We start from the raw sequence: 16796 nt of genomic DNA, 5'->3' as shown, positions 1-16796 counted from the left end.
TGTCAACCTTTCGAACTATCGCTGAATCCATGAGTAGGCAAGAGACAGTCGGGTGAACTGAAACATCTTAGTAGCTAGGGAGTTTGTTGTTTTAATTTGATTAATATTCCGCTATCCTAATAGTCACATGTTAAAGAACTTATTTGTTCAATTTATTCTTTTATTATTATTATTATTATCATTATTATTATTATTATTATTATTATTATTATTATTATTATTATTATTAGATTAGCTTAAAATTTGAAAATTTTATTATATTATTATTGTTGTTGTAGGTTATCATTTATATTGTTGTTTATTATTATTATTATTATTATTATTTATATGGTCCCTTACAATTGCATTTAGAGCTTCAGACTACTCATAACTTTGTGAGCTAATTTCATCTTTCCTTAGTTTAGACATTAAAGTTTTGTCTGGGTTTGTTTCAGGTTATTATTTATTTTGTTTATTATTATTATTATTATTATAACAATAAACAAAGAGAACTCATTTTACTTTTTTATTCGGAAGAAAATCTTTCTATTTGTTTGCCCCATAAATTTGTAAATCTATCTTATTCTTGGTTGTGTTGTTAGCTTGTGGAAGAGTTATTTAAGGGAAAATGTACGTGACATCCAGAGTTCTGTCTGCTCTACACTCTATCAAATGATATGACACCATATGCTTCAAAGAAGGTACTTAAGGATAATGTCATATACTAATTCAGTTCAACAAGTTGCTGTATTTTTCCAACATCTTTTTATTTGGAAGTTTGGAGTTTGGACATTAAAGTTTTGTCTGGGTTTGCTATAGGTTATTATTTATATTGTTTATTATTATTATTATGGTCCCTTACAATTGTGTTCAGAGCTTCAGAGTACTCAACTTTGTGAATTAGTTTCATATTCCCTTAGTTTGGACATTAAAGTTTTGTCTTGGTTGCAGGCAGATGCAATGGCGGTGGCAGAGAGAAAGCGGGTGGCATTGATCTTTTTGGTTTGTTTGGTTTTTTGATATTGTTAGTTTAGGTTCTTCAATTCATCATTCTCTTCTCTACGTCTTCATTTTTCATCGACGTTTTCCCTCTCTCTTCATCTCTTCTTTACTTTATCGACACATGATATGTCGAATTGGGATGATAGTGATATCAATCATACTTTATGCTTATATTTTGGTTTTGTTTCATTATTATTATTATTATTATGTAGGCTCTGGTCTTCAATAGTTTCTTACTTACTTACTTTGTCTTAAAACAAGTGTTTATCCCTAAATTTAAATTTTTTATAACAAGTGCAGAAAATAAATTGTTGCTTTGTTGAGTGGATGTGCAACTGGAGGTGTAATATAAGCAAAAAATAACTCTTTTTTCTTTCATTTTCAGTCATTTTTAACATGTCTTTCTTTCTCTTATATGTTACAAATGACAGGCATACATGACATTTCAAGGCATGTATAGAATAGACTTAGAAACCTTATACCCAGAACTGTGATGCTTCAAGATTCCACTTTGTTATTCTGTGTTTGGTTTCTTTGGGTTTCTTAAAAAAGGGATGCAATTTGGGAAGTGGTTCATCTTTTGTAGATATTAAGAAATCAAAATTTTAGTTGCTTATATTTTTCGTACTCATGGGAATGTGCTTATGCTTATATTTTGGTTTTGTTTCATTATTATTATTATTATTATTATTATTATTATGTAGGCTCTGATCTTCTATAGTTTCTGAGTTTTTTATTTTGTTTTAAAACAAGTGTTTATCCCTAAATTTCAATTTTTTAAAGCAAGTTCAAAAAATAAATTGTTGCTTTGTTGAGTGGATGTGCAACTGGAGGTGCAATATGAGGAAAAGGTAACTCTTTTTTCTTTCATTTCCAGTCATTTTTATTATGTTTTTCTTTCTCTTATATGTTTAAAATGGCAGGCATCGTTGACTATTTGAAGAAACAAAGTGGTCCTGCTTCAACTGAAATTAAATTTGCTGATGAGCCTACTGCTTTTGTTGGTGAAAACAAAGTCGCTATTGTAAGTAATCGGTTGTTTTGTTTTTGTTTTATTTCAAATCACATTGATTTGTTTATAATATCTTCTTATGTTTTCAGGTTGGAGTTTTTCTTTAGAGGATTTTGACAACTTTTCTGCCTTAGCAGAGAAGTTGCGTTCTGATTATGACTTTGGTCACCCTCTGAATGTCAAACTCCTTCCAAGAGGAGAGTCGAGAGTTTCTGGGCCCATAGTTAGGTTGTCCAAGCCATTCAATGAACTTTTTGTTGACTTCCAGGTAGTATTCATTTCTGCGGATTTATTTTGCAATCTTATTTTTATGTTTTTATCTTATCTTTTTGTTTTGTTGCAGGTTATTACTTATATTGTTTATCATTATTATTATATAGTCCCTTACAATTGTGTTCTTTTATCCTAAATTAGACATTTGGTTGTACTGCTTTTGTTTGTCTTTTGTGATAGCCATTGAGTGTTCACGCAACAAAGGCTCCATATTTGTAACATAGTGAACATGAAATATACATATGTGACCAGGCCATTTTCCCATTTCAGTTTGCTTTTACTCGGTTTCTCCGCTTGGTTGCAAAAAGTAAAGGTTATGTTTTTCTAACTTTCGTGGTTTACGGTTTGCTTTTGTTTATATTGTGCATGGTTGAGTTTGCTTTTGTTTTTGTTGTCCATGGTTGAGTTTGCTTTTGTTTATATTGTGCATGGTTGTGTTTCATTTTTTTCCTTATTTTATAGGTTTTTTTTTTCGTGTTTTGCTAATTTCCGTGCTTTGTTCTTTTGGGGGGCCCAGTTTTTTGTTTTCAACAATTTCTTGTTAGCTTTTATTTTCAAAAAATCTTCATCATTGTTGTGCTTTTGTTTACCCTTCTTATTAAGTCTTTCCATTCCTCAGGGATTTTAATTGATCGAGCTTTACTTTGCAATTTTTATTTGCATTGGTTTCTGCATAGTTTCTGTACATATAATAGTACACGGTAATTATTGTGTATCTCAGATCACAATCCATTTACTTATTATCCTACATAATTGACGACTTTTGATTCCCAATGCTACCATCCATTATGTCTAATCATAAATATATACAGATTGGATATACACAATTTAGGGAAGCGTAAAAGACAAATACAAAACAAACATTATTAACTATTCATTGCAACTATTCACCGCTAATATTTCCAATAATCACTGCCATATATTTATATTTACTATATTCATTGTAACTCCTTCCATTTGCTTGACACCTTAAACTTCCACATGGCAACATGAGTGTAACATCCAAATTTTTGTAATCTAGATTAAAAAAGATTGTTATTTATAAATAAATATAGTTTTAGAAAAATGATGAGATTTTATAAATAAATAAATAAGGAGATATAATTATTAATTAAAATAATGATTTGAGAGAAAATAAAAAGGGTATTTCATTTATTTGTTTGATAGAAAATAAAATAGTTTGTTTTTATAAAATAAATAAATATAAAGCAAATAATAGGCTGAATACCCTAGGTATAAATAGTTATGTTAAGTCAGGTACCTCTTTTTGGCTTCATTTTCGTTTTTTTCCTTCTCTCAAAACCCTTTCTTTTTCCCGCAGCCCACCAAACCTGTCTCAGAAAAATGATGATCTCGGACTCGTTCACCGTTGGATCATCGTGAAATTTGAGTACCACGTTTGCAACCCAATTTTGAACATTCTCACCGTTGGGAATTTCAAAATCATATCTGAGATTAGAGGAAAACCCTTGGCATTGTAGCATTTTAATTTCCCGCAGAAACCCAAAATTGTATCGGTAAAACTACAATCCCGGTTTCGTTAACCGTTGGATTTTCATGAAATTTGGATATGTTTTTCGAAATTCAATTTTGCACACTTTCACCGTTGGGATTTTTGAGATAATATTCGTGGAGGGAGAAAAAGAAATCGCATGAAGACAGTACAAGTGGAGGTTTCAATCTCTTCTCCGTCTCTCTGACGTTTGAGAATTCTATCCGAGCAGTCGGAGGAATAACTTAAGGAATCTCAGGGAATCGTTAGAGATGTTACTATCGCTTAGAGGTAAGGGATGAGTTATTCACAATTGGGAATGAGAATATGTGTAGGGATCCTTAGAGATATCAATTGGAATGAGTTTTGGGGTGTTTCTATAATTTTTACTTTATCCTTATAATTATAACTATGAGTTATATATAAATTATATATGTTTGATGAATCATTTGATGTTCCAATGAGAAATTTTTGTGAAATTAATGTGCTCTTGTGTTGAGTGTGAACCGTAGTTGATGAAATTAAGTAAGGAGATATTGAGTTTGTATTTTTCCCCTATTCATGCTTTTTAGTTTTTTTTATAGTTTAAAATTGATATTATATTTGAAATTGAGAAAAGAATTCTAATAGACTATGTGTTGTATTCTTAGATTTTATATATATATATATATATATATATATATATATATATATATATATATATAAATGAATTCATGTATACTTATATATATGAGAAAGTGTTTATATAATTATTTAGAATTGGTACATTGAAAACTTTCTTAAAATTCATGATCAAATATGATATACGTTGCTGGATTTATATATATATATAGATTTAGTTATATATTTATTTATATTAATATTTTATGTAAATAATGTTGTAGTGTTGTTATTGTGTGATTCCAAAAATTATTCAAGTGTTGGAGTTTGAGAATACTATGTTTAGATTTGAGATACATGTGTATTGAGTTATGAGTTGTGAATTATACAATAACCCGACCAGTGTTGAAATTGAGAAAATTGTTTATGCGCAGTGTTGAAGAGAAAGTGTGGGTTCCTAGTTAGGAATCAGTGTTAAATTGTAGCGCAATTGTGTTAAACATGTTTGAAACATGAGTGTGAGGTCATGGTATTGTATAATTCATGAGCAGTGTTTATAAATGAAATATGTGATGAATTATGGAATAATATGATGCCTTGAGATTATAATATTGTTATTGAGATTGAGTAAAAGTGTAAAGTAGAACATGTGTTGAATTGTGAGATACGTGAAAACATGTGATGGTGGATTGTGACTTTATGAGATGTGAAATTGTGAATGAGTTTTGGTTGTGAATAAGTGTGTGATTAACTCTTGATGTGACATTATTTGTGTTGTAAGCTGTGAATTGTACAATAACCCGACCAGTGTTATCTTGAGAAAAGTGTAAATGCGCAGTGTTAAAGAGAAAATGTAGGTTTCCTATTTAGGAACCAGTGTTAAATTGTAGCGCAATATGTTGTACGTGTTTAACACACGAGTGTGAGGTCATTGGTATTGTATAATTCACGAGCAGTGTCTGTGTGCTAAAATGATTTTAGGGGTTGGACCTGAATCAGGAGGGAGAGGCCCTGACGGACTCTTCGGAGTGTAGGCCTTGGGGGTCACCGGGTTTGAGTGCTCCTTTAAGCCTATGCTGATCCCATATAGTTGGAGCATTCTCGCAAAACATCGTGACCCTGATTGGTCTCCCTATGATCTTACTTAGTGAGAGTGACCTGACAAACCCATTGTTTGGTGTGTCTTGTTATGTACTCCTAAGCGCCCCAGGGTGGTTTTTCACTGACATGGTACCACATTGCATATAGGCTTGAGTCTTAGCATAACTGTCTCATGCGCTTGCTAATTGTTTATTATGAAATTGATGTGTTATTATGTCTCGATCAGGGCGTGTGATTCTTGTGTAATGTGATTGATGATTGAAAAGTGAACTTTGAATGACAAAGTGGTGGAATTACGTGAATTACGTGTAACTAAGTTTTATTTGGTTTATATGATATGTATATCTAGTTGTCTTGTTTCTCTATTAGTTAGGATGTGATAACTCACTCCCCGTGTGTTGTTTGTGTTTGGATCTTGTGATGATCTTGAACTTTGTGTTCGGGGGAGCAGATGACTACGTGAATTGCTTTAAGGAACCATGTGCTGAAGGACGTCGGGACACAACGCTCTGATAGGATGTGGCATTGGGGTATAGGGTTTTATAGACGGTCTTGTTTAAGTCGAAGTGAATTTATTATTTATTTAGAAAAGTTTTATGATGATGTTAGAAACGTGAATGTGAGCCTCCTACCCTCTTGAAAGACTTGTATTTAAATATGTTTTAAAATCTTGAATTAAGTTTAATTTTTTTAATTATTTCTTTTATTATTAGTACATATATGTGTGGGGTAGAGGGTGTCACAATGAGTACCTCCGTATATACCTCTATTGCTGTAAGTTTCTTTCAGTTTACCAGACTTCATCTTAACCTTATGACTATCTGTTCCAGTATGGTCCTTCATATATTTCTTCTTTTCCTCTATCATTAATCTTTTTTACATTACTATTACTGGAGAATTCTTCCTTACATGTATATCATCCTCTTTACACCACAGACATGACTGCACCCAATGTTTTCTCATTTACCCCGTTTTTGGGGGTGCATGTTTCTGTTCAGTTTTTTTATAAATTCCTTCATATTTTGTTCTCTTACTAATTACATTATATATTGTGCTATAGGGCCCCTCCCATTGGATGGTGAAAACCCGATTTTTAGCGGCATTTCGTGTTGGCAAGGTCAGCATTCACTATCCCAACTATTTTCCCATTTTCCTTTTTCCACATACAAAAAAAAAACTTTTCTATTCTTTACAAGTTTCCTTGCAAAACGTCATTGAGGTCCCTTTGTCTTACCATAGACAGTGGAGGCCATATTACCCAATTTATGTTTTATTTTACTATAATGGAAGCACACATTTTGTTAGGATGCGGAAATATGGCAACCGCTATTTTTTTTGCTGATGGTCTGAAAGAGTTTAGGAGAGCCCACAACATTAACGACAGTGTCATTATCTAGTTTTTTGCTCCCGAAAAAAATACATCTTTCGAGGTTGATGTCATGGGACCTATCCATGGGCAATCAACGAGAAGGTCAGGGGTTACAACCAGAAGGTACGTCTTTACAAATGATGTCACACAAGACATGGTGCAACACAACTAGCCTTTGGTAGGAGTTTCTAACCCACTCAATTATGTTGTTGGTTTTTTGTGCCAACTTTTCTTAAACACACTCAAACAAAACTATTAGCAAAATAATTGTACTTTATATTCCTTATATTCGGATAACATTGCCTGCTAATTAAAAAAAATTGTCCTTTAATTGCTATTATAATTTGGCTGTAGGTTCTTCCAGCAGCTGCTTCAAATTTTTTGTTTGGCTAAAAAAAAAATATTTTTGTCCACTGTGGTTATGGTAGACATAACCAGTGGCAGATCACCATTCATGATGGTCTGCCATCCCTTGCGGAACCATGGTTTCAATACCTGTTTGAAAATAACTTAATGCCTGGAGATGAAGTTGTCTTCTTCTTCAAGTTTGACGAACATGCGTGGGAATTGCTATATAGGAAAGAAGTCATATGGGATGACACCCTTTCCAGTTGAAGACCATCCCACAGACAACTATATTTTTTTGGGTTTTGGCTTGATTTATATTTTGCTTAATTTTGTTAGTCAAATACCTTAGGGTATGAAACAATTTCTTCCCCTTTACGCTGAACTTCTAATGGTTATGAACATTTTTTTGTCTGATTTTTTGTGGTTTTTTTGGATGCTTCATTGCTATTTTTTCCTTAAACTCATATTTCTGATATTGTTCAGAGTTTTACGGGATAGTCTACAAGGTAAGCTATAATTTTTATGCATTTTCCTCAGTGCTTAATTATCGAGATTTGCATGCAAGCTCTCCACCTCAGAGTATCTTTTTTGCGGTTTTTTCGATTTTTATTTTTTGCGATTTTTACTTTGTTCCTTCCTTTTCCCTCTCGTGATGCCTAGTGTTGTGGGTTATAAACCCAATATCTCATAGAGCAAACAACTACAAGGAACAATTTCAACAAATTACCCGTGATTCCACATTTTTAGGGCTAATTACTGTGTAACATTTCTCCCACTTAATTAGTCTAATTCATTTGTTATTCATTCCACTAGTTTTTATTCATTTTGTTACTTCCTTTCTCAAACATTTATGCTTTTTAAAAAGCTACTTATATTTCATTTCAAACAATATTCACCTATTTCTAAATTTAATTTTAAGTCTATATTGCAATTAAAAAAACTCACAAAGTAATTTAAGAAACAACCCGTGCATGTATCGATGTTAAATCTATCTTAATTTTCATACTTTCTTTCATTTTATTTCTAGATTGCAAAACAAATAAATAAGTTGCAAACGACCCGTGCATACGCACAGGTTATAGATATAATCTATTATAATAGATATTCTCTTCTAAATAAAATCTTTTATATTACTATTAATTAAGAATTCATTTTTTAATTAATTTCTCACTGATTCCTACTTCTATATGGATTAAATTAGCAAATCTAGCACTACTAAAAAAGCATGTTTCCATGACATCAAATTTAAGTCGGTTATTGAAAACCGATGTAGAAAATTATCCAGTGACATTTTTTAAATTAAGTATAACTTTTTAAATACGATAACGACGATTTTTGAAAATCCGTATTTGATTTGGAGGTTACTAGGACGGGCTTTTATTTAACCGTCTTTGATTTTAAGTTGAAAATTAAATTCAGATCTCATAAACTCTGCCATTTTGCTTCTCGTGCCTTTGTTTGTTCCAATCTCCATCGATTCCGCTTCTCGTGCCTTTGTTTCGTTTTCATCTTTGTCATCGCCCCTTTGATTTTTTCGTTAGTCAATGGCGGATTCTGACAACGACTCTGGTGGCGCACACAACAGCGGTAAGGGGGGCAAGGTGTTGCCACGGGAGCTGGACCGGTTTCTCCCGATCGCGAACGTGAGCCGCATCATGAAGAAGGCGCTGCTGGCAAACGCGAAGATCTTGAAGTACGCAAAGGAGACGGTGCAGGAGTGCGTGTCAGAGTTCATCAGCTTCATCATCGACGAGGCCTCCGACAAGTGCCAGCGCGAGAAGCGCAAGGTGATCAACGGCGACGACCTGCTCTGGGCGATGACCACTCTAGGCTTCGAGGACTATGTGGAGCCTCTCAAAGGCTACCTCTAGCGCTTCCAAGAAATGGAAGGAGAGAAGACTGCGGCTCCCTTCCCAGAAACTCTCACACCCTTCCTTACCAAGGATCAAAATGTGGGGTTACCTTCCCAGAGCTCTGCCGCATAGGATGCCACTGTTGACGCTGGTTCTCGTTAGGGTTCCGCCCTTTGGTTACTCTTGGAAGGATGTCTGCGGTGGTGGTTGTGGATTCACCATGGCTATCTCTGGTACCTAATTTTGTTTTTATTTTTTTTATTTGAGATTTTGAGGGAATAAATTTCTTCTTATTCTTTTTTATTTTGTGTTGTTTTGCTTCTTTATATGTTGATGAAAAGCTTGAAATGAGAACTTGAGAGTAAGAATCTAACCTCACTGGACTCAGTTCAGTAGCTGGAGCTGCATACTGATGTTGTTCTTGGCATAGTTCTTTGTGTGCCCTCGAGTGTAAGTGTATTCTTCTGAAATTTTTCCCCTTTTAAGTGACATGACCATGTTATGTACATAGCAACATCTTTGTTCTTTTGGTAAGCACAATGGTATGCATGACTTGGATCTTCTCATGTTTCAGGCTATGAAAAAAAATATATTAGCATGATTAATTGTCAACCTTATGCAATTAATAGTAGTTCATATATTGCCAATTAATTTTTTTAAATTTATTTTCTTCATTCCGGTAGTTGATACCTAGTAACTATTTTGTTCCAAAGGAGGATCCTCTCATGAGTCAGAGAACAATCCAAAGGAGAATCCTCTCATGCTTTGGCTCACTAGTGGCCCTGGTTGCTCAGCTTTCTCTGGCCTTGTCATTGAAATAGGTAATACCAACTCTGTTTCCAAATTTTACTTTTGCTCCATACTTATGTATGTACCAAGTAACAAGAGCTCAGACTTAGAAATTTTACTCTATTTGCATGTTGCAGGTCCACTTGCATTTTAATATGAGGAGTACAATGGGAGCCTGCCCAATTTGGTCTTGAGGCCACACTCATGGACAAAGGTGCCTTGTATGCATCTAATATTTTGTTGGCTGAAATCGATATTTTTAGCTTTTATTGTTTTTTTTTTTCCGCTGATTATGTTATGCTTATTTACTGGTATTTACCATAACTATTTTTGGTAGGTTAGTAGCATTATATTTGTAGACTTGGCTGTTTCCACGGGCTTCACTTATGCCACAACGAAGTTTGCTACTCAACGAAGGACTGGATACTAGTTCACCAAGTCCTTCAATTTCTTAGGAAGGTGTTCCTCCAAATTTTATTGTTTTTATTTCACAATCTGATGATTTCAGTTTTCCTTGTAGTTAAATCTGTTGGTCAATTAAATTGTGACAATCATGCTTAAATGTTTGTAGTGGTTGATTGAACATCCAAATTTTTTATCAACTGATGTTTACATTGGTGGCAATTCATACTCTGGCATTACTATTCCAACAATTGTTCAAGAAATTTCTCTAGGTAAAAGACTCGTATGTGATTCAACATGTACTGCAAAATTAGAATGACAAACATATGAACAAGTTGGCTAGTAACTATATGAACCACTATTAATCATGCTAATTGGTAATGGAGGCTTGTACCTGGTAACTATTTTGTTCCACAAATTTATTTGTGCTTACTAGTGTCTTGTCTGTTTTGGGATATTTTTATCCTTTTAAAAACCATTTCTAGTGCATCAAAATTTACTTTTGATGATAATATTTATATTCTTTCGATTGTATGATCTGATAGCTTTATATAGCCTATCCAATATACATGTGCTTCAGCATTAGGCTTTGTATCTATGCAAACATTAATGTTGAGTCATCACTCATTTGAGCAACCTAGTGTTTTCACAGCTTAAAGCAACATATTGCTTTGAAGCATGTATGCTTATTTTATGTGTTGTAAATCTATGGTTAGATTTATGGTCTTATCTTTATTGCATTTGTCCTGTAGGTGGTAAAGATAATGGTACTATAGTGGTGTAAAGAAGAATGCACTTGATGATTTTTTCATCTTTTGAATCTTTTATTACTTGTTTAGTGAAATGAAATATGAAATGTCTGATGATGCATCTGGATTAATATATATATTTTCATAGGCTATTAATCTGTTTATGCATGCTTGCTTTATTCACTTCTGGAGATTACATGATATGCTTACTCTAGTCTTGTGTGTTCTCTTTTTTGAGTATATTTTCTTGTGTGCACAGATTTCTTTAACTGGAACAGAGTTAAAGTACGGTACTGTGATGGGGCATCTTTCAGTGGAGATAGTCAAAACGAGGTTAGTGAGAGTATGGCAGTATAATCGTATACATTTTTTCACCTTTTATCTATATAGTTATTGGCACAAAGAGAAAATTAGTAGTCACTTGAAGTAAAGAAGCAGAGATTTGCTATTTATTTTACATAATGTCTGATGTTCTCAAGGCATTTATATCAACTATTGTTACCACAATTGGGGAGGGAAAACCTTTCTAAAAGGTTGAGAAAAATGGCAGCAATACTAATTATATATTTATCAGACAAGAATAGAAGGAATGCAAGAGTTTCGCCTGGCTTTGATGCTTTTTTAGTTTTGGGCCTATGGTTTTAAACCTTAAAACACTTATCCACGGTTCCTAACATTTTTGTTTCAGGCATATATTATAAACAAAAGGTTTATCTATTTACCTATCCTGTTGGTTTTTTCACTTGTTTCTGATTTGATCTAGATTTTGAACTTTGGCTATTAATGCTTTTTTGCTTGCATTTTTGTACTTATTGGTCGGGTACTCACATTTCACTTGTTAGAAACAAAAAGAAAAAAAAATGTACTTGAAGACATGTAGTTATTATACATGATTCACTAATTGATCTTGAGGTGCCAATGAGCACCCTTTAAGTCTGACGCTATATGTTTTGCTGTAGTAATAGAAGTTATCTGGTGTCTGTACTTGGTTGTAAAGGTTCATCAATTACCAATTTCTTTGAGTGACTTTGAGATGCTTTATCATTAAATTTAACACAGGTTTCTTCTTAGCAGCCTTGCTTGAAAACATGAACTCCACTTTCTAAATTGACCCATTTTTTTTTCTCTTTATGGCATGTTTGGTTGGAGCTAATGATTATTAGCAGATCTTTGATTAATTCCTTATGAAAATCCTCTTAATTCTGACCAAAATTCTTTAAACATATAACAATTATGATAATGAGTTTGTAATGAGTTTTTATGCCCATGCATGCAAAGAAAGTTATAATTACGGTATATATATATATCCTAAATTCTATTTCCGACAAAGAAACAGACAGGCTTATAATTGTCAACCATAATGTAATTTGAAATGCTGAAATGAAGTTATAATTGTCAGTCATACTGAAATGAAGTTATCATTTAAATGTCATCTATTTTATCTCCTAGTAATTTCACATATTGTGTTCATTCCTTGCAGGTTGAGACAGTTGCTTAATTTGGTGTCATCTTTTTGCTCTTTGCATTGGGCTTAGAGTTTTCAACAACAAAGGTTGGCTTGTATAATAATTTATTTATTCCGATCACACTGTTAGATGTTTTCTGTTATTCTTTTTCTAGATATACATCTCAAGTATGACTACAAGCCTAAAACTTGTTATGGTGTTTAATTGTTGAAATATACTATTTTTTAGATGCATGTAGGTACTCTTGTTTTTTAGTAGAATTATGATATCTGTACCTTTTAATTATTTTCTCATTTTTATAGTTTTAAAATGAAATATAGTTATTTAATTAGTAGTCATGTTTTAGATGCATGTACGTACTCTTGTTTTTTAATTATTTAATTAGTATAAATATAGTTTTTAGTAGAATTATGATATATGTACCCTTTAATTATTTTCTGATTTTTAGATGCATGTACGTACTCTTGTTTTAATTATTTTCTCATTTTTATAACTAATTAAATAATTTTAAAAAAAATTATACCAATATTGGTAAAAAAAAAAATTCAGTCATACTGAAATGGAAGTGCTAGCAACATCCAGTTTCAGAACATAGAAATGCGGACAATGTCACCAACTCCATAATAATTAATCAGAATTATTGTGACAAGAAAAAGAAGCCATGCAAAAAAATGGTAAATTAATATATATATATATATATATATATATATAAACATCTTTTTTTCTTTCTTTTTTTGGAACCAACATGCATATACATATTTCACTACTGATTTTCGTATGTATCTAATGATTTTTTGGTGTAGCTATCGAAGAAATCCGGGATCCAAATCAAGAACGTGTTGTACTAGAACATAACGGGCACAAGTGGAGGAAATAATTTTTTTGGTGAAAGGAAGGACAACGATATTTGAACACTCACTTTTTTAAAACATCCCATCAATACCTCTTATTTCTTTCTATATCTCTCTTTCACTCACATTAATTACCTCTTATATCTCTTTCTCTGATGTAGTTATTTATGATTAATTTTAAATTTTGTTATTCAGCTGTTGGTATCATGAATTGAATGAATGAAATATTTTATAACCAGCTTTTTGCACGAGCTCGTGTATAAAGTTCATTGTAATTAACTACTTATCATGATCGCATTGAATTATTTTTCCAACACTTCAAGTTCAATATTAATCTTTTTGTTTCCTTCGTTTCTTTATAATTTATTCAATACTAACTAGTAACTACTCTACATTTGAGTCTCACCTTGTAACTCATTTTTGGTTAAATTTAGCCAATGTTACTAATGTTAATTATGTCGTTATGTTGTCTTTGGATATGTTTGAGGATGTAGATTTTCGGTTATTAAGTTATACTTTTCTCCAATGTTATTTTCAAAGTTCCTGCTATAGTGAATGGTTCAACTCCCAATAAGTTGAATAACCTCATTTCTTACAGGGATCTGCAAAGATTGGTAGTAGAAAGTACAGTCGGGAATGAATCAACCAATTTCACAATTAGTGATGAAGTCTGCAAGCTTAAATCATCTCTTCTAGAGGGAATTTTAGTGGTAAGTTTCCTTGTCCATTTTTACAAGTGCAGTAGCTCAATGACCTAGGAGGTGTCTTCTTTTTTTAATTATATATATTTTTTCTTTTCCTTGATGAGTAAATTCTATGGTGCCACAACTATATATACTCTTGTTGGAGGTCTCAGTCATTCTTTTTCATTTGCTCCCCTAAAAGCTATGTAATTGGTTAAATTTGGTTTTTGTTAAAAAAAATAGCCAGTGTTATGTGGCAACATTTCTTGTAGAACTGTCCTTCAATCTAAGATGTGAAAACATGGTAAATAATACTATAGTATTCTTAACCAATGCACATTTTGAGAACTCTTAAAATACCAAGGAATTATCTAAGAATCTTCTCTGGGTCTCGGCCCTATGAATTTAGATTAAGTACTACAATTAAAATGTTCTATAAAAGATAACTCATAGTTTGTAGGTATAAGAGATGAGGAGATTATCTATAATGACTAATACCTTCCATTTATACTTCATATTTACCATTACAGTTTACTCCTTTATTTCCTGACTTGCTTATATTTCTTCACTTTGTCCTGGGATATTCCAATCCCTTATCTTTGCGTGTGTTTGGAATATCCTTTTTAATGCTATGGGTATCAAGATTTCAGTAACATAGAAAACAAATTTAAAATTTGGAACTTCAATGGAATGTTGATATTAATTCTTAAATGGGGAGCTTGAGTCTCTAATAGGCCCTAAATTCAGTTTAGCGTGGTAGGAAGTGATTAAAATTTGCTTTTGATCTTAACTAGAGCATGAAATGTTTGTCGTTTATTCCTCTCTATCCGGTTTGTTGTTTTCATAAATGTATGGCCTATTATTTATCATGTTCGTTAGTTTTGTTATTTTGTTTTTCTTTCCGTCATCAAAGATTTTATCAATGTGTGCTTTTGTCTATGTGAATGTGTGGTTTGTGTCTTGTATACGTCTTTCAATTCTGGAAAATTTAATTATATTTGCATTGTTATTGCCATTCATGTAGAAAAAGAAAATTTAAAAAAAAATCAATAATTCTACATCGGTTATTAAATAAACCGATGTAGAATTGGTTGACATTCTACATCAGTTATTACGCAAAACCGATGTAGAATGTTTTACCATGGATGACAATCTATGACATTTTAGAGCCGAAACCGATGTAGAACACTGGACATTCTAAATCGGTTGTCCTGACAACCGATGTAGAATAGTCACAATTCAAAGATAGGTGTGGTTCTAGACCCGTCTTTGAACCGTCTCAATCTAAGATGGTCGTCCAACCAATGTAGAAAGACGCAGCTGCTTCAACGACACTGGCTACAATGACGCGTGAAAACCGATGTAAAAACACCATTTTAACTGATGTAGAATGCCAATTTTGTAGTAGTATAGATTCCATTTCCAACACTATAAATTTTGCTATATAGTTTATTAATTTTATGTGTTTGATTTTTTATTTTTCAATACAAAACACTGGGTTGTGTTCTATTTTATTTGATGACAAATTATGTAGGATGATGATTAATCAACTGCTCATGTTTGTTCAATGTATTTTAATTATTTCCCTTTATATTTATGAGTGACAACAAATTATAGTCAAAATTTCTTCTTTCCTATTGAGGTTGATATGTTGTTAGTTTCCTTTGTTATGTGCATATCATATATCTATGTCCTTCATTTCTAATTATTATTATTATTATTATTATTGTTATTAATATTAATATTAATATTATTATTATTATTATTATTATTATTATTATTATTATTATTATTATTATCATGCAATAGAAGATATCTCTTGCATAGCCATAATTGTTCACTATGTTGAGTACAGACCATCATATACTATTCTCAACCAACAGGGACAAAATGTAATATGTGTTTATGTACCTATTGGTCAAAAAAACATCTTCTATGGCTCAAGTGGTGAATACCTTACAAGAAAGATGAGCAATGAAACCATGCAATAAAAAAATTACAATACTTGCTGGATAAAAAAATCGAACAATCCGTGCGTACGCACAGGTTACAAACTAGTTATATATAAAGAAGGATAAAAAACTAAATGCTTGAATGACATCATTTGAATAGCACCATTTTTAGATAAGTTCACTTTAAAAAATTTAAAAATTGCTTGTTCATTTCGTTTTGATTGACCATTTTGGTAATAATATACATATTAAGCAATATGATGGATATTTTATTAATTTGTTTGAAATTTTTTATCATCCTTCTAACGTGTCATTAATTATTCCTTCTATTTATGTGTTGATATTATTAATTAATGATTTATTATCTTTTTATTTCTTAAATAAGAAATTTTTATTTTAGTCCCTAATATTTTCTATTTGTTTTTAATATTTTAACTCTTTTTATCTTCTTTTAGTCCTTTAACATATTTTTTTTCCTTACTTTTAGTTAATTTTTTTATCATTAGTTTTAGTCCTTTAAAAGAACTAAAAGTGAGATCAGGAAAAAAATTATGAATTAAAAATAAAAATAAAAAATTTAGAAACTAAAAAAATCCAAAACATTTAGTAACTAAAAACATAATAAACTGTTAATTAATTCCCACTATTAATCTTTTTCTATCATTTATGATAAATGTATAAAATAATCTAAGAACTATTTAAAAATATAAATATAATTGGTCAAATATTTATTAATATTATCTCAAATTCTTGAAATGATTAATAACTAATAATAGGGTAAATATTTATTTTCATTTTTGAATTTGTTTGACATTCACAATCAAGTCTCTAAAAGATGAAAAATTTAAATTTTATCTCTAAATTTGCAAAAAGTG

The 16796-nt window shown here is 31.6% G+C and overlaps 1 long non-coding RNA gene and 1 pseudogene across 3 annotated transcripts; both read left to right on the top strand.

Moving 5' to 3' along the window:
* Nucleotides 1-797: 797 nt before the first annotated feature.
* On the top strand, nt 798-7807 carry LOC102660602 (uncharacterized). 3 transcript variants are annotated; one of them, XR_005890665.1, is made up of 6 exons: nt 798-1832; nt 1905-2005; nt 2083-2261; nt 6520-6576; nt 6765-7006; nt 7183-7807. It is a non-coding gene; the product is annotated as an uncharacterized lncRNA (long non-coding RNA). The 3 variants fall into 3 exon arrangements; XR_413543.4 differs by having other exon boundaries at nt 798-2005; XR_005890664.1 differs by having other exon boundaries at nt 798-2261.
* A 798-nt stretch (nt 7808-8605) lies between these two features.
* LOC100801667 (nuclear transcription factor Y subunit B-3-like) lies at nt 8606-15430 on the top strand (annotated as a pseudogene).
* Nucleotides 15431-16796: the final 1366 nt, after the last annotated feature.

Source organism: Glycine max, chromosome 3 (assembly GCF_000004515.6).
Source record: "Glycine max cultivar Williams 82 chromosome 3, Glycine_max_v4.0, whole genome shotgun sequence".
Classification (NCBI taxonomy): domain Eukaryota; kingdom Viridiplantae; phylum Streptophyta; class Magnoliopsida; order Fabales; family Fabaceae; genus Glycine; species Glycine max.
Note: the sequence above shows the minus strand (reverse complement) of the source record. Positions and strands in the feature narration are given on the sequence as shown.